The 23,906-nt window shown below is 48.5% G+C and overlaps 1 protein-coding gene and 1 long non-coding RNA gene across 2 annotated transcripts in view; one reads left to right on the top strand and one right to left on the bottom strand.

Moving 5' to 3' along the window:
* The window catches only part of EML1 (EMAP like 1), a 201,020-nt gene that overhangs the window by 139,952 nt on the left and 37,162 nt on the right, over positions 1-23,906 (bottom strand). The gene's annotated exons all lie outside the window — the stretch shown is intronic.
* Positions 50-6,006, top strand: LOC139178255 (uncharacterized). The gene is made up of 3 exons (XR_011562705.1): positions 50-433; positions 546-726; positions 947-6,006. It is a non-coding gene; the product is annotated as an uncharacterized lncRNA (long non-coding RNA).

The following is a 23,906-nucleotide window of genomic DNA, read 5'->3' as shown; positions in this document are numbered from 1 at the left end:
GGGTGCCGCGGCCGGGCCCCGCCTCCCGGCGCGGCCGCCGGCTCCGGGGTTGGGCAGGGGGCGCGCTGGGACAAAGGCGAAGCGGCGGCGGTGGGGGCGCGGGAGGGGGCGCGCGGGGAGCTGGGGAGTCGCACCCCACCCCACCCCCGGCCCCGGCTGGGGCAACCCCTCCTGCGGCCCCGGCGCCCGCGCTCCCCGCAGGCGGCTCCAGGACCAAACATGGACAACTCGCGGGCCCATCTCGGCCGGGTGTCCACGTCGGAGCAGCTCCACTTTTGGCCACGTCCTGCCAGGCGCGCCCCTCTCTCCGCGCGTTCTTCCGCCGCGGCCAGGCCCTGCCTCGAGTGAGAATCGGCGCCGGGCTGGTGACTCGGCTCCAACCGGTGCGGCTTCCCACGTCCAAAAGGAGCCCTCCAGATGTCAGGCTGGAAAGGTCGGGGTCTTTAAGGCGAGCTAAAACATCTCCCGGGGTCCCTCCCACCCCTGATCAGCCCCTGGGGTGGCGGGGAGATTTGTCACATGATACACTTGTTAACTTGTTACAGGACCCATGGAAATCTCTACTTACTCTATCTCAGAGAGACAGGGAGTCGGGACAAAGTACCACAGAAAGAAAGAAACGCACAAATCCACGGGGTTGTAATGTTTCCAGTTCCTGCGCATATGTGCCAGTCACTGACCGTGGACTGAAGTGAAGATGCTCGCACGTGACAAGTGAGAGAGAGTGTGAGTTTGACAATCCTCTGACTTAGTCCGGGAGTTGGCGATGGACAGGGAGGCCTGGCGTGCTGCGATTCATGGGGTCGCAAAGAGTCGGACACGACTGAGAGACTGAACTGGACTGAACTGAACTGACTTTGTCCAGACGGTGTAACATTTTTGCTCCTGGTTACACAGTAGCTACAATTCACTTACGTGTTCAATTCTTACTGGTTTCCGGTTGTAGGTATTAGCTCCTGTGCTGTGCTTGATCTCTCAATCGTGTCCGACTCTTTGCGACCCCACGGACTGTACGCCCCCAGACTCTTCTGTCCATGGGCTTCTCCAGGCAAGAATACTGGAGTGGGCTGTCATGCCCTCCTCCAGGGGAATCTTCCCAACTCAGGGATTGAACCCAGCTCTTGCGCATTGCAGGCGGATTCTTTACTCTCTGAGACTCCAGAGAAGCTCAAGGTTGAACACAAGTAGGTGAAATGAGAACTGAGTAAAAAGTTACTATTAGGAAAACCTGGGGGCCTGGCTGGGGTTCAGAGGTGGATGGGGACCTCTCTTTGCAAAAGCAGAGGGCAGGGGCAGGGATGGGACCCTGCTGCTCTGTGCCTGGCACATAGGTTAGCAGGACTGGCATTAGATGCTGTGGACGGACGGGAAAGGCTGAGCCCCATCCTGGTCAAGGAGACCAGGAACAGAAGCCCACAGGGATTGTTAAGAGGAAAAGTACACTGGGATGGGGATGGAATGGGGTGGGGTGGTGGCATGACCCTCAAGGGCCACAGGTGCTGTGGGTTTAACTGTGACCTGGGGTTGGAAGGACAGGGTTAATGACTGTGGAGGAAGCAAGCAGCAGGGGCTGCTGATAGGCCCTAGGGCTGACCTGCTGTGAGCGGACAGTCTGTATTCAGACAGTGGGGAAATGAGAGTGGCCTGAGCTAAGAGAGAGCCAGCAGAGCAGCCTGAGCCAGACCCGGCAGGAGACAGAGGGAGGCAGGAGGCTTGCACGCCAGCAGGTGGCTGACACCAGCAGTGTTGGAGATGAGCCTGAGTGCTGAAGCTGCAACTCCAATACTTTGGCCACCTGATGCAAAGAGCTGACTCATTGGAAAAGACCCTGATACTGGGAAAGATTGAAGGCAGGAGGAGAAGGGGACGACAGAGGATGAGATGGCTGGATGGCATCACTGACTCGATGGACATGAGTGTGAGCAACCCTGGGAGTTGGTGATGGACAGGGAGGCCTGGCCTGCTGCAGTCCATGGGGTCACAAAGAGTTGGACACGACTGAGCGACTGAACTGAACTGAACTGAGTGTGAATCAGACCACAAGGGCCAGGGCCTGGAGCTAGAGCACCCCAGGGTGTCTGCAGCTCTCTGGAAAGGAGCACTCAGGGCCCGGACAGTCAGAGGGAAGAAAGAAGCTGAGGGATGGGCCGGAGGGAACCTGCTCTAGGACGATGCAGCTGGAGAGGCAGGAAGGCCAAGCACGGGAGGACAGCAGACCTCCCACTAGAAATGCCCTGTAGCAACTGGGGATGCAGACCAGCTGGCCAGTGAAAGAATGAGAAGTGGGAATTGTCTGCAAAGAGGCTGTGGCAGGAATACTCTAAAGGAGAGGATGGAGGGTGGGAAGGGAGCTGGACAGAGCCTGGGAAAGGGAGGAGAGAAGGAAATTCCGAAGGAGCTGAGAGCCAGGACATCAGCTTAGTGGGCTGTCTCATTAAGCAAAGAGCACAGAAAGTTGCACAGAGGTGGGCCTTTCCACAAGGTTCTCTGCTGGACAAGTCAAGGGGGATGAGCCCAGGCAAAGGGCTTCGATCTGGGGGTAGAGGGTCCCCAGGTGACTTGGAGCATCTTGGTGAAGCAGTGGGGACCGGAGCCGAGCTGCTAGACATCAAAAGGAGAGCACATAGAGACTCCCCTGGTGGCTCAGTGATACAGACTCCACATATCCACTGCAGGGGGCATGGCTTTGATCCCTGGTTGAGGAATGGAGATCCTGCAAGGTACACAGTACAGTCAAAAAATAAAAGGGCTAAAATTTAAAGAGAGAAAAGATGATCAATATTGCCTTTAAATTTCCACTTCAGACAATGCGAAATATGTAAATTCTTTTGATCAGTGTAAATCATTAAGAATGCTCAAAAAAAGAAAAGGAGAATGCTCGTAGATGCACGTTTCAGAACTTTGACAGAGAAAAGAAATAGAGGCCAAATACAGAGGGCAGAGGTGGCAGAAGAGTTACATGAAGCCTCTACCCCGACCCAGTAAGGCCGGACCCTATGCATCCCAAAGGCAGGTGCTGGGGCTTTTTTTGAATTTATTTTTTAACTGGAGGAAAATTGCTTGACAACTGTGTTGGCTTCTGCCATACAGCAATGCAAATCAGTCATAACTTTATATATTGCCTCCCTCCTGGAGAGGGGCTTTTGAAGGCTGGGGCTTTTGAAGGCTGGAACTTAACACAGGTGCACATTTGAACTTGGCGCTTCTGTTTTCTCTTTTCCCATCTTTCTCCCCTTCCAGTCTGACCTTTATACTTTTGCTTCTCCACTTTGAGATTTTATACTTTCGGATACTTTGGATAATTAGTGTTTAGAAACTAATGTGTGGCATTCTCTGGAAAGGAAGGGATAATCATGAATAAATAATTAAAAGATGATTCTCTTTAAGATGGTTAGCATTCCTGATTTATAATGTGAAAGATATGATATCCGGTGGCCCCAAAGCAGAAAGGTTGGGGAGTAAAGAAAATTCAGAAGTGGAACAGGGGAAAAATTGAGCTGGAGATTTTCTTAGAGGATTTTACTTCCGATGGAACAAAATGACAAATAACAAGAACACAGCCCACTGCTCTGAGATGATGAAGATCATTATTACCCTCTTAACCTAGAGTATTCAACTGCTATGGTTTTCCCCTCAATGGTAAAAGCTTACTGTAACAAAAGCAAATTTTAGTATAATCACAAGGACATGCATGTTCAGTCAACTAAGTATAATCTACACAGCATTTTTTAAAGATCTGTGGAGGAAAAAAAAAAGAGAAAGTTCAAGAAAAAAATCTCTGAAAACTTAATTAATAATGTGAGATTTTGCGCCCAAACATCTTAACAGACCGTTATTCCACATCATTTTGAGATAATTTATGGCCCGAGTCCAAAACATATTGTTGTTGTAATAAATGATGTATGCTATCTAGGACAATATAACCATAGCATTCCATGACATTAATAGCAGCATTGGTACAACATGTGAAAAAAGAAAGAAAAGTGGGAGCTCTGTAGCCTTTATTCATGGAAAAGTAATAAAGAAAAATTACCCCAAAATGGAGAGCCTGTGCATCTATACTTTAATTCATCATTCCTCCAAAAATAGTTCTACAGTTCTAGACACCATGCTTGGGGATGGGGATATAGCACCAAAAAACACAGTGCGTTCTAAACTGCAAGTGTTATGAAGTTAAAGTCACATCAGCACTTTGAAACAGAATTAACTATAATTAAAATAAAAGAAAAGAGAAGCAGAAAATTCCATTCTGGGTGTATACCCAAAGAAATTGAAAGCAGGGTCTCAAACAGATGTCTGTACACCCATGTTTACAGAAGCATCATTCACAACGGCCAAAACGGGGAAGCACCCCATTGTCCATGGATCAAGGAAGAGATAAAATGTGGTCTATCCATACAATGGAATATGATGTACTCAAGAAAGAAAGGAAACTCTGACACATGCTACCACACAGATGAATCTCAAGGACATTATGCTGAGTCAAATAAGCCAGTCACAAAAAGACAAACGCTGGACGATTCTACTTACATGAGGTCCCTGCATGTGTGAGTGCTAAGTCGCTTCAGTTGTGTCTGACTCTTTGTGACCCTATGACCTGCAGCCTGCCAGGCTCCTCTGTGCATGGGATTCTCCAGGCAAAAATCCTAGAGTGGGTTGCCATGCGCCCCTCCAGGGGACCTTCCTGACCCAGGGATCAAACCCACATCTCCTGTGTCTACTGCATTGGCAGGCAGGTTCTTTATCACTAACACCATCTGGGAAGCCCTATATGAGGTCTCCTGCTGCTGCTGCTGCTGCTGCTAAGTCGCTTCAGTCGTGTCCGACTCTCTGCAACCCATAGACGGCAGCCCACCAGGCTTCCCCGTCCCTGGGATTCTCCAGGCAAGAACCCTGGAGTGGGTTGCCATTTCCTTCTCCAATGCATGAAAGTGAAAAGTGAAAGTGAAGTCGCTCAGTCGTGTCCGACTCTAGTGACCCCATGGACTGCAGCCTACCAGGCTCCTCTGTCCATGGGATTTTCTAGGCAAAAGTACAGGAGTGGGGTGCCATTGTCCCCAGAGGAGTCAAATTCATGGAGCCCGAAAGTATCAATAGAATGGTGTGCAGGGGACTGGGGGAGGGGAGTTGGTGTTTAATGGAAACAGAGTTTCCATTTGAGATAATGACAAAGTTCAGGAGATGGCTGGTGGTGATGGCTGTCCAACAGGGCGAATGTACTTAATGCCACCAGACTGTGGACTTCAAAATGCTTAAAACGGCAAATTTTATGTTGTGTATATTTTACTATGAGAAAAAAAAATAAACAAAATGGGAAATATCAGGGTGCCCTGAACATAGTGATAACAAGCGTTTTCCCCTCAAGCGTTGATCTTTACCTGAACTGTCTGTGTGCTGAGCTGGGAGGTAAAGGGTATCTCTCCCTGTGGGTGACATAGAATACTCATACAAATAAATACGTTAGTGCAAAATGTGGTGAATGTGATGAAACAAACCAGAAGGAGGGGTTTCGCATGACTCTGGAGGGTCTGAACTAGACTAAGGAGTGAACGGAGACACAGCAACAGTGGGCAGAGAGCCAGTGGGTGCTGCCTCAGGCAAGTAAGGCTCCTCTGGGGAGCTGGACAGGAGTTGGGGCGGCCTGTACACACAGGGCTTTGGGTTTTAGTCTAAGAGCAAAGAGAAGTTGCCTTTTAGTTAGTGGTTTGGGTTGAATTGTGCCCTTCATCCCCTTTCTGAGCCAAGTCCCTGTTGGTTCAGATGGTAAAGTGTCTGCCTGCAATATGGGAGACCCAGGTTCAGTCCCTGGGCTGGGAAGATCCCCTGGAGAAGGCAATGGCAACCCACTCCAGTACCCTTGCCTGGAAAATCCCATGGGCAGAGGAGCCTGACAGGCTACAGTCCACGGGGTCACAAAGAGTCGGACACAACTGAACGACTTCACTTCCACTTTCCCCCTTCATATGTTGAAATACTAACTGCTGGTGCTTCAGAACGTGCCCTTTTTCGGAGACATGGTCCTTACAGAGGCAATCGAGTTAAAACGAGCTCAGGTGGGCCCTGATCCAATAGGACTGGTGTCCTTGTAAGAAGAGGAAGTTAGGACACAGACGCACACACAGGAAAGATGGGGTGAAGCAGACGCAGGGAGGAGACGGCTGTCTCCAAGCTAAGGAGAGAGGCTTGGAGTCCATCCTTCCTTCCCAGCCCTGCCCACACCTTGACTTTGGTCTTCTGGCCTCCGGAAGTGTGAAACCGTGAACTTCTGTTTCTTAAGCCTCCTGGGTATTCCAAAGATTCAGAAAGCCATTCACCACTGATACTAAATTATAACAGATAAATATACTTTCTCATAATAAGACTGTTACTCCATAAAATGAGAGCTAATCACAGATTCCTAACATCGATAAAGAATATTAAACTCCGTGGTCCCCAACCTGCCTGCTGACACTGCAGTACTTTTCTGCAACATCCCTGACAAATGGCCGCTCGGGCCATTTCAGAGTTTACGAGCTTGAATTATTAAAAAGGTGGTTGGTTATTTTTATTCCAAACCATCTTTTCCAAAGTGTCCTGCATCGATCCCACTTCTGCCCCGTCCATTTCATTTCCCCTTGTCCTGAGGCTTCTGTCTGTGCTAACACCGTGTGGCCAGGTTTCCTCACTTCTGCTTACTCCAGGGTTAACTTGCCCAAAGAGGGGTTAGCGATGTCGTTTCATTCTCTGATGCCTGCCCCATGAAGCACACACGTCCCCGCGTGGACTTCCAGTCTGTCGGTGCTCCTGCCGCAAATGCTGTCTTTGGCATCTGACACGCGGCTGCCGCACCATGCACTGGGCAGCCTCTACCCCTGACTCTCACTCATGCCCTGCACTTGAGTGCTCTGGACTTCTGCCCACGCTGTTCCCTAGTCCCTGCCTGCCTGCTGGCAGAGAAGCTGCCCCATCTGGGAGGCCATCGTGGGCCTGCTACACCCCCACCACGTCTCCTGGAACCTGATTGCATCCCTTACGTCAATCCACCTTGTCTTTGAGGAACTTGGGAGTGTGTGTGTGCGTGTGTGTGTGTGTGCATGCGTGTGCATTCACGTCTCCCAGGAGATTACATGCCTCTGATGCCCATCATGCTTGACACAAGACAAAACGTACTTGGCAGTCGTAAATGTTGAGCGAATGAATGAAGGAATCAATGAACCCTCGAGACAAAATCAGTTTTCTGTTACACACGCTAGACTTGCACATGCTTTGAAGGGAGCGCTCATCTACTCCAGGGTCAAGTTCTCCATTTCTTCCCTGTCCACCATGTGACAGTTTCTAGACCCCTTGTGCGTGTAGATATCCACACCACCTAACTGGACTCCCTTCTCCTGAATCCTTGTACCCAGACCTGGGTACAGTAACCTCAGAGGACTGACCCGAGTGGCCTTTCCCTTATATAACTTGGATATTATGATTCTATTGACACAACTGAAGTTTGTATTGATTTGCTTATTTTTTTTAGCCAGGCTATATGCTGTTGGTTCATATTGAACTTCTGTTCAATATAAACCTATCAGTTCAGTTCAGTCGCTCAGTCGTGTCCGACTCTGCCAGTCTTTGTCAAACGGAATTACTGTTGGGTCTTCTCCAACCTTTACTGAGTTAATTGACATTTTTAAATCTAAAGACGAGATTTATCTTTACCCCTGTAAAATGTCATTTTATTGGTTTCAAGCCATCCTTTTAACCAACCAAAATCTTTTAAACTCTTCTATCTGGCATCTAACACATCAGCATTGGGACAGCAGTGAACGTGCATGGCAAACACATTAAAGTCTCCTTCATCTTCATAATCGATAAACGCATTAGCAGCGCATGGCAGGGGCAGGGCTGACAGGAGTGAAGCTCTTATGTCAGCCACATCTCACCAGGTGTATCTCCACCGATCTGTTTATTATAAATATTCTGAATGTGTTTGTCCAACCAAATATCGTCACCTAAATATTTGTTCACCCAGCCTATTTTCCCCCATATCATCCTCGGGATTTTGGGAAGGCTCTTTACCGATGCTTTGCACATCCAGCCTGGTAACCCTATGAAAAGAGGGAATGGGTTTGGTTTGCCTCTTCGCAATAACATTTCCTTCCAAGTGAGTTCACACCAGCTTCTCAAAAATCTGTTAAAATTATTGCTCGGAACCCATATTAATATAAAATTTATCATCTCTGTTTTCAAGAACCCAACTTATTCTGCTTTGGGGAAAATCATGACATTTTTCCCTTCCCAGTTTTCTGTGACTCCCATCTGGCCAAATCTGAGACCTTTTGTGGAGACCTGGAGAAGGGATTAGCAGTCACTAAGCTTCCCCACCCTCTATCTCTCACCTATCTTGGGCCCTTGACAATTTCTCCTAAGGGACTTCAAAAAAAAAACTTTTCCCAGTTTTCAAATTACTTTCCTTATTGGAGAAAAAGAAACCTGCAAAGTCCAAGATGTGCAGACTGGATTCCAGAGTCCTTCAAGGCCCCCATTCCTCAGTCAATTCATTCTTTAAAAATATATAGAAAAGAAGAAAGGGAAAGTCGCTTAGTCATGTCCGACTCTTTGTGACCCCATGGACTATACAGTCCTTGGAATTCTCCAGGCCAGAATACTGGAGTGGGTAGCCTTTCCCTTCTCCAGGGGATCTTCCCAACCTAGGGATCGAATCTGAGTCTCCTGCATTGCAGGCAGATTCTTTACCAGCTGAGCCACAAGGGAAGCCCAAGAATAATGTGTATTTATTTTGGCCACACTTTACTACCTGTGAGATCTTAGTTCCCTTACCAGAGATCAAACGCAGGCCTTCAGCAGTGGAAACGTGGAGTCCTGACCACTGGATGACCAGGGAAGTCCTTCATTCTGCTTTTCATTCCCCAAACACCCTGCAGGGGTTGGCCCCTGGGCTTCACTTGCGTGGCCTCCTGGAAATGTCCTTCCGCTCAGCCTCTGAGCTCGTACACTGCCCCCCACCGCTCTGTCCGGCTGGAGTCCCTGCCTCCTCCATTGCTAACGGCTGTCAGGACCTTTCATCTGGGCTAAACCAGCCTCCTTTTTGAAGTTCTGTAGAAACTGGGCACCCTGGGGACAGGGCTACGGCTCTTCACTCTGCTTTTATGCCTCCTCCTCCAGCAACAATGGCACCCCACTCCAGTCCTCTTGCCTGGAAAATCCCATGGACGGAGGAGCCTGATGGGCTGCAGTCCATGGGGTCGCTAAGGGTCAGATATGTCTGAGCGACTTCACTTTCACACAATGGAGAAGGAAATGGCAACCCACTCCAGTGTTCTTGCCTGGAGAATCCCAGGGACGGGGGAGCCTGGTGGGCTGCCATCTATGGGGTCGCACAGAGTCGGACACGACTGACGTGACTTAGCAGCAGCAGCAGCAGCCTCCAGCAACCAACACGAGTTTTCCTAGTTCTCTCCCCGGCTTCAGCCCTGGCTGGAAGCCTTACAAAGGCACGGTCTCCCTAGCCCGTGAACCCAGCTCCCTGACCACCTATGCACAGACTGTCCCAGACAGACTGGTGAGTGAGTGGTGCCCGACAGACCGCGCTGTGTAAGAACACACAGGCTCGTCAGCGTCGTCATCCTGTCACAGAAATGCTGCCGCAAAGCCATGAACTTCTGAGCCTTTCACAGATAATGGCTCACCATCCAAACGGACATGAAAACTCCTTGTTATCTCAGAAACCTAGGGGGGTTTTCCCTCAGCAGGTTATTTACTCCAAAATGTTCTTAATGATTTACATTGATCAGAAGAATGTACGTATTTTGAAGTCTCTGAAGTGGAAAATGAAAAGCAATGTTGGTTGGTTTTTCTCTTTTAAAAATTGTAGTGCTCTTATTTTAATTATTTATCAGAGTACAGTTGCCGTACTGTATTGTGGAAGTTTCTGTTGCACAGTGAGGTGAATTAGCTCTATGTATATAAATGTGCCCTCCCTCTTGGACCTCCTTCCAACCCCCTGCCTTTTATTTTTTGGCCCAGCCACACGGCGTGCAGTATCTTATTAGCTCCCCACCCGGGGACTGAACACAGGCGCCTGGCAGTGGAAGCACAGAGTCCCATCCATTGGACCCCCAAGACCCTTCCGGTTTTCTCTTTTTCTAAATGACATTCCATTTGGTAAACTCAGTGTTCAAATCGTCTCTTATCTATACAGTAATGCAAGTACCACTGTGGATGGCAGACGAAATTTCCTTTGAGGCATCTCCACTGAACAATGTCATTTTCAGGAATTTTTTCATTTGCTCCATCATGCTGCCTGTGAGGTTTCATGGCAGTTCTTGGCATAGAGCTGATTAATCACAGAGTAAATAGTCTAATGTTGGAATATTAGAATCACTCATTTCAGGGTGCTGGGGCAGCCGGGTTTATGCTTACGTCCTGGGTCTTCGTCAATAGTCAGTCCCCCTTTGACTCTGAATTATTTTAGTTGGGATGGCAGATTATATTGCCATCCTAGCTAACACGGAAAGATGTAGACTCTATCCATTTAATGCACTGAAAAAAATTAGGAGGTTCGTACAGTTATATTTACTATGCCATCCTAAGCTGCCTCACAGCGTCAAAACTGCAAGAATTAAAGAGAACTTGCCAGAAATCTGAATTATTTATTAGGAAAGTCAAGTAAAAGGCCCTCTTCTGAGGTTTGCCCGGTGTCTTCTCATCACCCCCATTATGGCCTTTTTCATCCTGGTGGCCGAGATACATAATGTTTATTTGCAATTAACAAAGAGTCCTGGAATCCTTGCTAATTTATTTGCCTATGGTCTGCAGACTTTAATTATCCCACTGATTAAGGCAATGGTTTAAAGGGTCTTCTGAGCAGAGATCACTGGTAAGACGTTGTTCCATCACCCCCAGTTATGGGCTTGCTCATTGCACTCATTTTTTAAAAAAGAATGAAGTGTGAGTTGACTTACAGTGTTGTGCTTCTGGTGTACAGCAAAGTGACTCAGTATATGTGTGTGTGTGTGTGTGTGTGTGTGTGTATTTATCGTTTAGTTGTTAAGTCGTGTCCAACTCTTGTGATCCCATAGACTATAGCCCGCCAGGTTCCTCTATCCATGGAATTGTCCAGGCAAGAATACTGGAGTGAGTAGCCACTCCCTTCTCCAGGGAATCTTCCCGAGCCAGGAATCAAACTCGAGTCTCCTGCCTTGGCAGGCATATGTTCTTTAGCCTCGAGCCACCTGCGAAGCCCTATGGTTTATTACAAGATATTTAATATCGTCCCCTGTGTGTTCTGATCACAGGTGTTTGCCTGGTGCTGACTCTTGGCTCACTCATTTGCACATGCTGAGTGCCTGCTCTGTGCCAGGAACAGGGGGCCCAAAGGAGACTAGAGCAATGCCTGTCTCCTGAGGGCCTCGTGGTCCGGGAGGGGAGGAAACACACAGGAACACACAGGTGGGGACCAGGCACGAAGGAGCCCACTGGGGGAGAGAGCCAGTGCTGTCCATGCATCAGTGACTGTCCACGCCACAGGCCTGTGGGGAGGTGGCAGTGCCTCAGTGTTATCTGCAGGGGAATCCCGCGTGAGCAGAAGGGCAGGTGAGAGCCAGGCTTTGAATCTGGCCTTGTCATGCCCCAAACCTTACTCTGCAGCTCTGAACTACCACCTCTGCAGCTGAGGATGGGCTAAGAGAGCCTGGGGGAAGGAGGGAAGATTTACCTAAGAATAAAAACTGATGACCTGGTTGGGGACAGGAAGGAACACCTCAAGATAGGATGGGGCCACGGACCTCATCCCGTGCGGAGCAGTCCCTGGATTCATGTACCAACAGGACATGTTCAGAAAGTGTTCGCTGCTTGGGCTGGGGATGAGGGAAGGCACAAGGGTTACTGAACCCCCTCCGGGGGCCAGGGCATGTGGAGAAGGAATCCCGGGTTGGGGCTGGTGGATGGGATTAGAGCTCTAGCTTTGACGGATCTGAGAGCTGAAATAATTGGAGAGGGAGACGGCGAGTCATCTAGGTTAAGGGGCTAGAAACGCACACCCAGTGTGTCTGAGAAGTGATGAACCATCTAGCTCTGTTCAAGTCAAGGATGGGACGAGGAGGTCGGGCAGGAGGGGTCAGGCATTGCGGAGGGCCTGGGACCCCCTGCTAAAGGGTTGGACTTGGCCCATGAACAATGGGGAGTCCCTTGGAAGCCTCACAATGAGGCTGTGCTTCAGGACGATGGACAGAGTAGTGCATGTGAACGGAACCAGAAATCGCAAGAACAGACTAGCGGCTGCGGGCATAGCTCTAGGGGAGATGGTGAGAGTCGGTACGGCCAGCACCCGCCTCCCAGGTGGGTGGCGAATTGGCTGGTTGGACCAGGTTACAGACACAGAAGATACCCAGGGAGGGTCTCAGTCTGAGGGGATGGAGTGGAGGGCGGAGTGGGATGTTGAGAAGAGGGGTGAGTGCCCATTTCCTTCTTCAGCAGATCTTCCCGTCCCAGGGATCGAATCCACGTCTCCTGCCTTCGCAGGCAGATTCTTTACTGCTGAGCCACGAGGGAAGACTGCATGTACTACCAGGTTATGGACACAGGAGAACAAGGGAGGGTCTCACTCCGAGAGGATGGAGTGGAGGGTGGAGGGGGAGGTCCAGAAGAGGGCTGAGTGCAGGGAGAAGACCATGACCTTGGCAACGAGGGTGGGTTTGGGGATGCAGAGGCTGGAAGGGTGAGCAGTGGCAAGGCCTCAAGACCAGCAGTGACCAGGAAACAGTCAGTCAGACTGGGAAAGGAGCAAAGAGCTGGAAACCCTGCCCCATGGGGCAGCATGGTCAGGAGGGGCCTTCTCAGGACGGGAGGAGCCAGCGTGGATGACAGGAAGGACGGGGCAGAGGAGGGGTGACGTGAAAGAGAAGGTCGCTCAGTCGTGTCCGACTCTTTGCAATCCCAGGACTATACAGTCCATGGAATTCTCCAGGCCAGAATACTGCAGTGGGTAGCCTTTCCCTTCTCCAGGGGATCATCCCTACCCAGGAATTGAACCGGGGTCTCCCTCATTGCAGGCAGATTCTTTACCAGCTGAGCCACAAGGGAAGCCCAAGAATACTGGAGTGGGTAGCCTATCTCTTGTCCAGGGGATCTTCCAACCCTAGGGATCGAACCCAGGTCTCCCACATTGCAGGCGGACTGGGGCTTCTCTGATAACTCAGCTGGTAAAGAATCCACCTACAATTGGGCTTCCCTGGTGGCTCACCTGGTAAAGAGGAAGGGGAGTTGGTGACAATTCAAGGAGAAGGAAGATGGCAGCTGGAACAGACTTCCAAAGGAAACTGTCTATGGGGAGGAGAGGTTGGGGGGAGGGGTGGTCACCTGGGAAAGAAGGAGGGATTGCACGTCTTCTGGGAAGAGGGTCAGAGAATGACAGGGGCAAGATGCCGCAGAAAATGCGAGGTTTCATTCATTTGTCAACAAATCTTTGTTGGCAACATGATCATCCTGGTAAGGATGTCCTAACAGTGACTTTGCAGGGAAAAACAGCAGAGCACACGAGCCAGTCTCCATGGTTTGCTGCCAACCACATGCCCACGGAGCAGAGGACAGAAGAGGACACACCCTCAGGCCAGCTTCGCAGGCTGGGAAACAAGCAGAGCAGAAGTACGATTTTGTCTGCTCCAAACAAGCTGAAACTGAAGCCAGCAGGCTGGGGGCCACCAAGGAGCACCCCGCGTCCCCCAAGAGAGCCCCCAAAGATTCAGGAACCGATAGCACCACTATGGAAGTGGAGACACAGGAGAGGCTGAAATTAGGAGGGTTGACCGAAAGTCTGCAGAAGCAGCTCTGGACTGAATTGTGTTCTCCTAGATTCCTATGCGAAAGCCCCAACCTGCAAGCAACTGCATTTGAGGTTAGGGCTTCTGTGTGCTCAGTCGTGTCTGACTCAACAACACCATGGACTGGACTATGGCCCTCCAGGCTCCTCTGTCCCTGGGATTTTGATTCTCTCAGCAACAATATTGGAGTGGGTAGCCATTCAGATATTCTTCTCCAGGGGATCTTCCCAACCCAGGGACTGAACCCTAGTCTCCGATATTGCAAGCAAATTTCCACTGAGCTACCTGGGAAGTCGGTTAGGGCTTCTAGGAGGTAATTAAGATTCCATCCGTACTAAGTTGCTTCAGTCCTGTCCGACTCTTTGCAACCCCGTGGACTGTAGCCCACCGGGCTCCTCTGTCCATGGGATTTCCCAGGCAAACACACTGGAGTGGGTTGCCATTTCCTCCTCCAAGGGGTATTCCTGATCCAGGGATTGAACCCACGTCTCCTGTATCTCCTGCATTGGCAAGAAGGTTCTTTACCACTGGTGCCACCTAGGAAGCCCCAAGGGGACGCTGTGGCTGCATGGGCTGGAATTAAACGAGGTCATAAGGGTGGGGCTAATCTGATAGGATTGGTGGCTTTCTCCCTCCCCCAGGTCACAGACTTCCACGCTCCAAGACTGCAAGAGACAAGTGTCTGATGTTTAAGCCCCAGTGTGTCATATTTTGCCATGGCAGCCTGCAGCGACTAATACAGCAACAGATCCCTCCCCAATCTCCTTCCTTTCCCTGTAGAAGACTGGAGATTTAATCTCGGAAACCAGTGAATGACGGGGTTTTCCCCACAAATGGATAACCAGAAGGGAAGATTCTGAAGATGAAGAACACATGATGGCCTAAGGCTGAACGGTAAGACCTCCCCCAGCCCCTTCCCACCCTCAGCTCCTGTATCCTGGCAGCCCACTGTCTGCTGTCCAGGCCAGAGTGTGGAAGACCCTTCTTTAGGGACCATGACAACCTCCTGGGGAAAGACCTGGAGGGAGAGAAGGGTCAGGAGTCACAGTTGTTGACAAGTCCTCCCATGGACAAATCTCATCTGTGGACTCAGCTTCCTGCAGCTTTTGAATGTTCATCTCTAACATTTGAATGGGGAACCAAGAATCTCTAAACAGCTAAGAAAATGTACAGGGAAGAAAGGGCAGGGGAATAAGAGGAAAGGGACAATGCAGAGAATAGAAGGAAATAAAATAATCACCAGCGTCCTCAAAGGTTGAAGTGACTGCAGCCATAAAACAAGGACAAGAGGCTAAAGTTAGATGATAAGAATGGGTATTGGGAAATTTAAAATATGGTAGAAATAAAATCTCCACAGAAGAGTCTAAAACAGAATTAAGGACTTCCCTGATGGCTCAGTGGTAAAGAATCTGCCTGCCAATGCAGGGGACATGGGTTCGGTTCCTGGTCCGGGAAGATCCACGTGTCATGAAGCAAAGCAGCTTGTGAGCTGCAGCTACTGAAGCCCGTGTGCCTGGAGCCTACGCTCCACAACGAGAGAAGCCACGGCAATGAGAAGCCCGTGGACTGCAACAAAGAGCAGTCCCCACTCGCTGCAACCAGAGAAAAGCCATGCAGCAAGGAAGACCCAGTGCAGTCATAAATAAACACATTAACTAATTTAATTTAATGGAGCATGATATATGCAGGCTTCCGTGATGGCTCAGACAGTAACAAATCTGCCTACAATGGAGCAGAGCCAAGTTTGATCCCTGGGTTGGGAAGATCCCCTGGAGAAGGAAATGGCAACCCACTCCAGTATCTTTGTCTGAAAAATCCCATGGACAGAGGAGCTTGGGAGGCTACAGTCCAAAGGGTCGCAAGTCAGATATGACTGAACAACTAACATACACAAGATATACACACTACTATATACAGAGAGAGAACCAAGAAGGACCTACTGTATAGCACAGGGAACTATACTCAATATTTTCTAACAATCTGTAAGGGAAAAAAAATCTGAAAAATAATATATAAATACATATACACAAATATAACCTAATCACTGTGCTGTATACCTGAAAGTAATATGACATTATAAATCACTTATATGTCAGTGAAAAGAAATAAATAACAATAAAACACAAATCTACCTGAAAAATAGAATAAAAAGACAAAGCAATATAGAATATAGGAGAAAAGTTCAACAGTCATATCGGGAAGTACAGTGTCTGACTAATAGGAGTTTCAGAAAGCACCAGTGAAGAAAATGGAGGGAAATCCTCAAATAAATAACTCAAGAAAAACTCCCAGGACAAAGGGACATGAATCCCTGCACTGAAAGAGCAAGCTATGTTCTCAGCGCGATGAAGAGAGAACCAAGCAGGAAAATTTCTCTCTCTATTTTAGAACGCTGGAGATAAAGGGAACATTCAAAAAGCTCCCAGAGAGAAACAACAGGTCTTGGACAAAAGGGTTAAGAATTAGAATGAAACTGGATTTCTCAACAGCAATAAGAGGAGCTGGAAAACAATGTACTTAGTCACTCAGTCATGTCCGACTCTGAGACCCCATGGACTGCAGCCTGCCACCTGTCCATGGGGATTCTCCAGGCAAGAATACTGGAGTGGGGAGCCAATCTCCTCCAGGGTATCTTTCCAACCCTGGATCAAACCCAGGGCTCCTGCCTTACAGGCAGATTCTTTACAGACAGCCACCAGGGAAGCCCCAAGAATACTGGAGTGGGTAACCTATCCCTTCTCCAGGGGATCTTCCTGGAGACCCAGGAATCTAACCAGGGTCTCCTGCATTGCAGGCAGATTCTTTACCACTTGAGCTACCAGGGAAACCCAGAAAACAATAAGGAAATATAAGAAAGTAAATTTTAGGGGAAACTTGATTTCAACCTATAATTTCAAACCACTCAACCAAGCATGTGAGTAGAATAAAGGTATTCTCAGCCATACAAGTTCTCAAAAACTTAGGTACCGTGTGTCCCGTTCCTCAGGAAGCTACTGAAGGGTGTGCGCCACCAAAATGAGGGCGTCGCAAAGAATGAAGAGCTCATGAGCTCCAGGACACAAGGAACCCAGGAAAGAGGTAAAAGGAACCTCCACGAAAACAGGTTGAGAGATCCTAAGCCATCACTTGTGCTGTCGACAGTAATAATTGTGCTACTGGGCAGCCAGTCAGATTGCAGCCAGGAGACAAAGGCTCTGCAGAAAGGCTGCCAAGAAGATGAAACTGGAAGCTATCGAAAGGAGATTCACACTTAAGCCAGAGTACTTGGGATGACTTAGTGACAGGCACAAGGAAAACAGACGACTCACTCCAGGACAACCAAAAATTGTAGAAGAAAGTAAATTCAATCAAATGGTGTACGGCTTAACCATGAATAGTGTTCCACAGTCCTAATAATATAACATATAACAATTAAATTAAAAATGATGACATAGCTGTATTGGAAAGATGGGGAGGAGTGTGTGTGGGTGTACAGTGAGTGATGGAAAAGAGAAGTAGGTCTTCATCTTCCGTGGTGGGAAGTAAATAGATAACAAATTCCTGAAATCCCCGAACCTGGAAAAATCAGGAAGCCTCTGTATACCCGTGTTATTCCAAGAAAGATAAATACATTCCAAAAGGAATGGATGAAATATTTGGGAGGGACAGTTGATTCTGGAAAGTGGGAATGGCACAGGGAATAAGGGAAGGTAACTGCTATTTTTTTTTATTAAGCCGTGTAGACCTGCTTGATTTTTAAAAATCTGTGCATCATGACTTTAATAAATTTAAATTAAGTTTAAAATTATATGTATATCTTAAAGCAAATTCTTGAGCTTCAATTTATTTATTTGTTCTTTTTTCCCACACAAAATAGTCTTTTTATTTTTAGTTATCTTTTATCAAGGCCTTCATTTATTCATTCAATCAAACAAATGTATATTGGGTCTTTTTTTTTTGCTATTCAGAAACACAATTTATTCCTTGGCTTTGGAACATTTTTGACATTTAACCCAATAGGGTAAAACTGTCTCTTGCTGATTTGCTCTTCAGTTCATTTGTTCGTTGGTTCATTCATTCATTCACTCTACAGACATTTCCTGTGGGCCTTCTTCGGGAGGTCAGGTGCCGTGCCAGATAAAGACAAGGTCTCAATTTCTGCCCTTAAAGGCCCTTCTCTTTTTATAAGAAACACTTCAAGGAGGTTAGAGATTTATGGGCCTTTTCAGTTTGTTTTGCATATATGATGGGTTTCTGAAGAACTCTAAATTCTACATTTGTAAATCACTTGAAATCTTGGGCGAATGTATGGCTGGAGCTTGCTATTTAAATCTTTCGGGGGAAAAAAATCCTGCATAATATACGTGTAAACTCATATTTTCATATATTGGCCAGTCTGGTGGGAAATAGATGTGGCAGCAGGAAAGGTAATTTGAGAACGAATTTATGGGTGATGTTATTGCCGTTTGGCAAGAAGGGAATTCATTTATGACCGATATTACTAATGACAACAAATGAGAATTCATCTCTATTCCATACACTGAGCCGTGGTCCTTAATTGCATCATTATGTGCATCCTATTAAAAACTAACCATACCCCATAAATGGGATGCTAACATGTTCAGCTTTACATCATTGAGATTCTGCATGGATTAAGTTCATAAGTTTTTCATCGTCTCCTCTATAACAGATATGCTTGCTGCCTTTCAGCGTCATTGATGGGAGCAGAGAGGAACACCTCTTCTATACATTTAATAAAGGAACAGCTGTGTTACCTGCTAAGATTTTATTTTTGCCTGTAGGACATTTTATTGCACCAAATTAGAGAAGCAGTAAAACATTCTTAAAAGATAGCCATCGTTTGGAAAAACCATCTGTTTTAGTTGGAAGAGTATACACAGAAACCATACCATGAAAATTTGCTGCTGAAAATGCTCTTTCTCCCAAATGTTACTTTTGTGCTATGACTATTTATAATGTCCTGGATGAATCTCCAAAATGTTTTATTCAAAGTCCCTGTTGCTCTCCCAAGACTGCCATTATGTGGGAAAGAGAAGAGGGTTAATGAGTTCCACTCGAGTGTTAGGCATGCCTTTCAAATTGGAACAAAAATCATCCCAGAGTAATGAAGACATCTTTTCCACCTGGTGGTCAGACTGCCCGCTGAAGTGCAGTTCTGATCCTGTTACTGCTCAGCTCCGAGGTCCCCTGTGACCCCCCACTGCCTGCTGAGTGAAGAGCCGGGGGCCAGGCCAGCCTTCCCTGTGCGGGATCTCGCACACGTGTCCAGGCCTCACATCACTAGCCTGTGAAATGGACCTATTCTCTAGATACCGAGCCGCTCAGTCCCATCGCAGCCTCTGTGCTGTCCCTTCTCTTTGTTCCCTGCTAGGGACTGGACTGTGTCTCCCGGCATTTCCAGGTCATAGCTCTAATCCCCCCTGGTGACTTATTTGGGGACAGAGCCTGAGAAGAGGTAATGAAAGTTCAACGGGGTCATCAGGCCCTCCTCTGGTAGGGTCTGTGTCCTTCTAGAAAGAGAAGCCTTCGTGGGACTTGCCTGGTGTCCCTGGTGGTTGGGGCTTCACCTCCCAATGTGGGGGAGGCGGGTTTGATGCCTGGTCAGGGACCCAGGAGCCCACATGGCTTGCGGCTGAAAAACATAAAACAGAAACAGTCCCCTCGGCACCTAGTACTGTCCGGGGGACCCTAGCCCCTCCAGACCTTGCCTCCTCTTCCCAGGGGGCTGTGCACTCCCGGAGGACAGACTCACTCCCTCTGGAATCTCTGGATTTAGAAAATAGGTTTAACATGAAAACACAGGTTCCTGTAACTTTTCAAGAAGGCTCTGGTGCTCTGCCTCCGTGTCTCGGGCCATGTGCCAGCAAACTGCGTTCCTAATTATCCAACAGTATTAAATGCAAAGTGTGTGTCAGTATGAAGAGGAGAACCACCTCTTTTTTGGTATCTTGTAACCAGAAAACCTCTTTAGGATCACTGGACTAGTTTCCATTTTAAGCTAATTAGTAAATTGCATTTTTGGCTCTTTGGCTAGGTTAAATTTAGCTCATCTTTTCCCTTCAAGTCAAGCTGTCAGTGGGATCTTTGCAATTAAAATTTTCACTCTCAACTTTCTTTCCCATTCGGTGGGAGGAGGTTGGCAATGCACCCCGTCTTCCCATCCTTCTTCCCTTCAGCTTCTCCCCAACCTGGGCCATCTCATGCATGCAGCCAGATGGCTACCCACTCCTCCACTTGCTGGCCGCCCGTGAACAGGGCTGACATCCCTGGGTCATCCCCACCAGCAGGCAGGGCACATGCCTGGGGCTGCAGACCAGCCTCGGTCATGCATCAGACCCCAAAGCGTTATTAAAAATACACAGTAACCGGCAGATAGTTAGTGGGAAAGCTGTCATAAAGCACAGGAAGATCAGTTCGTGCACTGTGATGACCTAGAGGGGTGGCGAAGAGGGTGGCTGGGAAGGAGGTCCGAGAGATGGGACACGTGTATACATATAGCTAATACATCTCACGGCACAGCAGAAACCAACACAGCATTGTAAAGCAAGGACACCCCCAATAAAAGCATATGCCTCACCCTAAGACCACGAGCAGGAGCCTGGAGGCCCCCCAGTGTGCAGGGCAGGAGCCCCTTTGCTGCTGGACGTGGGCAGCTGAGGGGTCCCAGGGGAGGAGGCTGGGGGCAGGAGGAAGGGATGCCATAAGCAGAGGATGAGGGCTGGGACTATGCTGCAGAAATATCTGAATCTTCCAACAAATGCCAAGGCCAATCCAGGGTGTGCCCACTGACGCTGGGCCCTGCCCAGCCCCAAGGGTGCCCGAGGAGGTCATGGCAAGGGGCCCGGTGAGTTCATGTAGATGTCACAAGCCCACCCCACACGGCTGTCTCTGAGACCCCTGCTAGAATTCTACTCTCTCATCTCCAGGCCCTCAGCTCTTGGCCTGGAACTCCACTTCCCTCCCTCCCACCCCATCAGCCCTAGAACCCCACAGAGGGCTCTTCCACAGCTGCCCCCCTACCCAGGTGCATTTCAGAAGCCCCGTGCCCCAGCCTCTCAGCAGAATGGCCTGAGAGTCGGAGTGCGGGGAGCTCTCACCCAGCCTCCGTTGGGCAGAAGATAGACACCAGGCCAGTTCCTCCCAGGGCGAGCAGCTGCTGCCCCTCCTCCAGTGGAGACAGGGCGTCACGGCCCAGCCTTATGAGCGCAGGGCTCGCATCTGACTCCTCTCGTGGTCATTAAGGAAGATGGGCTGGCGATTTCCAAGAAGAGAGGAGGAGGGCTCCATTATGCGGGCACTAATGCCTCTCGGGTCTCCTGCGCTGCTCCGGGGAGCGGGCGGGGTATGTGCAGGGCCCCGGCTGGTTCCTCTTCCCATCCACCCTCTGTTCTCTGCGCATCTGGGTGATGGCAAGTAGGGCGGAGGAAGCCCCCCCAGGGGACCGGCTACGGTGAGTGAAATGAGCTCTGTGGCCTGGGGAGTCTATGGAGCAGAGAAGGAATCGGGGAACAAGCGCCTGCATCTTTGCAGTCAGAGCCACTTGGAATTAGCGGAGAAGTACCTATGCCAAACTGCAAAGCGTTTGTTCCCTCCCAGGTGTGGGACCCTGGGTGAATGCCCAACCCTGTCTGGCCGACACAGGAGGGAGGTGGGTTCCAGAACGGGCCTCCCGTGGTCCCGGCTAGATCTAGAGCTCTCAAGCACCTATCCTTGGAATGATGTGGAAGGTATGGAGTGAGGTTTCCACAGCAGGAAGGGAATTTAATTTCAAGACTTTGCCTTATTCTGTGATTGTCCAGCTGACATTTTTCTAACCTTTAGTTTATGATGGCCAGAGTAGATGTCACTATTTTTAAATTTCCTTATTCAGCAAGATGGCCAGAGATGTATGAAGTCTGTGAGTCACGTTTAGCAGGAGTTCTGGGTCCTAAAGGACTCACACTGCAGGCTTTGGTCACAATAGCCCTGGTGGGGTGTGCAGGGGGAGGAGACACAAGTGTCCCCCCTCATCTGTGGGGACAGCATCATGAGCACCCTGCTCATAGTATGCTCAGGACACAGAGCTTCTAAACCTCGGGCAGGAGACTGAGACGCTCTTGTGTTTTATTTGCTCGGTGAGCTCTTACAGTAGGAGCCCCTGCTCCTGTCCGTCAGGCGTCAGGGCAGAGCGGGTCAGACGGGATCATGACCCCCTTGTGGGTCACAAGATCAATTTAGTGGAGGACTGAGAGCAGCCTTTTTTAAATGAGAGACTGTGAAGCAGAACAGAAATTATCAGAGTAAATCATCTGTAGGAATGTAGTAGGTAAATATTAATCCATGAAACTTATGTTTCAAATATACATATTCAAATATTTTAAAACACGTATACAGATATTCTGCTTCTGTGTGGAGGAGTAAATTGCTCACACACCAAGCATCCTACGGACAACGCGTACGAATCCACAAAGTGTGGACAATATAACAGAAACTACAGAGCCCCAGAGGGTAAACATAAGCAGAAAGGTCTTGGGGCAGTGTCAAAACTCAGAAGAACCAACCCACAAGAGGCACGCTTCCCGTTTCTGTGGCTTTGCCCTGAGGGCGTCCACCACATTTGTGGTGGGCGCGCAAGGCAACTACATTCCAGTGGGAGGCCTACTGTCCTCGTGGACGGGGGAGCTGAGAGAAGGAGACATAGCCAGCCCGAGTCCCTGGAGAGCTGGCAGGAGCCCCATGATGCAGAGAGCTGGAGAAGTAGGAACCCAGAGTTCGTGTGTAGACCCCTGCCAGAGTCTCTGGCGGATCCCCAGGCCACACGTGCGCATGGCAGACTAAAAGCAGTCTCAGCTGAGAACTGAGCCCGCCCCCCACTACAAATGTCATAGAGAGCAAAGTTTGGGCTTGGCCAAATTAATTCCCTACTGACACAAAAACATCAGCTTTCTTCAAAACAATATCACAGAATCCAGTTTCCACAACACAACATTCACACTGTCCACGACACGATCCAAAATTATCCTTCATATGAAGGCTCATTTTCAAGAATAAAGTCAGTCAATAGATACCGACCCTGAAATGAGCCAGATACTATAATTGTTAGACAAGAACTTCAAGCAGCTATGACAATAGTGAGGTAAAATACATCTTAATAAAAAATATTTGACATCCGAACCCTAACCCTATCACTTTCTCTCAGTCAAGACGTATAATATATAAAAATGAACCACTTGGTAGCATTATTCATGATAGCCAAAAGTAGAAACTATCCAAATGTCTATCAACTGATGAGGAAACAAGATGCGGTCTAACCAAACAGTGGAATAGTATTCTGCCATGAAAAGGAACGAAGTGCTGATACATGCTACAACATGGACGGACCTTGAAAGCATGAAGAGAAAGACGTCATTCATACAGACCACACAGCGTGACTCCATTAGTAGGAAATTTCCAGAACAGGAAAACCTATAAAGACAGAAATTAGATCAGATATTGCCAGGAGCTGAGAAGGGGAAATGGGGACTAAATGCTAGTGGGCATTGGATTTACTTGGGAGTAAAGCCATGGTTTGGGAATTATATGCTGGTGATGATCGCACAGCTTTGTGAATGTACAAAAAACCCACTGAATTATATATGCTCAAAATCCTTCAAGTGAGGCTTCAACAGTACATGAACCCAGAACTTCCAGATGTACAAGCTGGATTTAGAAAAGGCAGAGGAACCAGAGATCAAACTGCCAATATCCACTGGATCATAGAAAAAGCAAGGGAAATCCAGAAAACATCTACTACTGCTTCATTACGCTAAAGCCTTTGACTGTGTGGATCACAACAAACTGGAAAATTCTTAAAGAGGTGGGAATACCAGACCATCTTGCCTGCTTCCTGAGAAACCTGTATGCAGGTCAGGAGGTAATAGTTAGAACCAGACATGGAACAAAGCACTGCTTCCAAACGGAAACAAGTACATCAAGGCTGTATGTTGTCACCCTGCTTATTTAACTTATATGCAAAGTCCTGGGCTAGATGAAACCCAAGCTGGAGTCAAGATTGCCGGGAGAAATATCAATAACCTAAGATATGCAGATGACACCACCCTTATGGCAGAAAGCGAAGAAGAA

Source organism: Bos indicus, chromosome 21 (genome assembly GCF_029378745.1).
Source record: "Bos indicus isolate NIAB-ARS_2022 breed Sahiwal x Tharparkar chromosome 21, NIAB-ARS_B.indTharparkar_mat_pri_1.0, whole genome shotgun sequence".
Taxonomy (NCBI): Eukaryota; Metazoa; Chordata; class Mammalia; order Artiodactyla; family Bovidae; genus Bos; species Bos indicus.
This window is presented reverse-complemented; position numbering and strand designations above follow the sequence as displayed.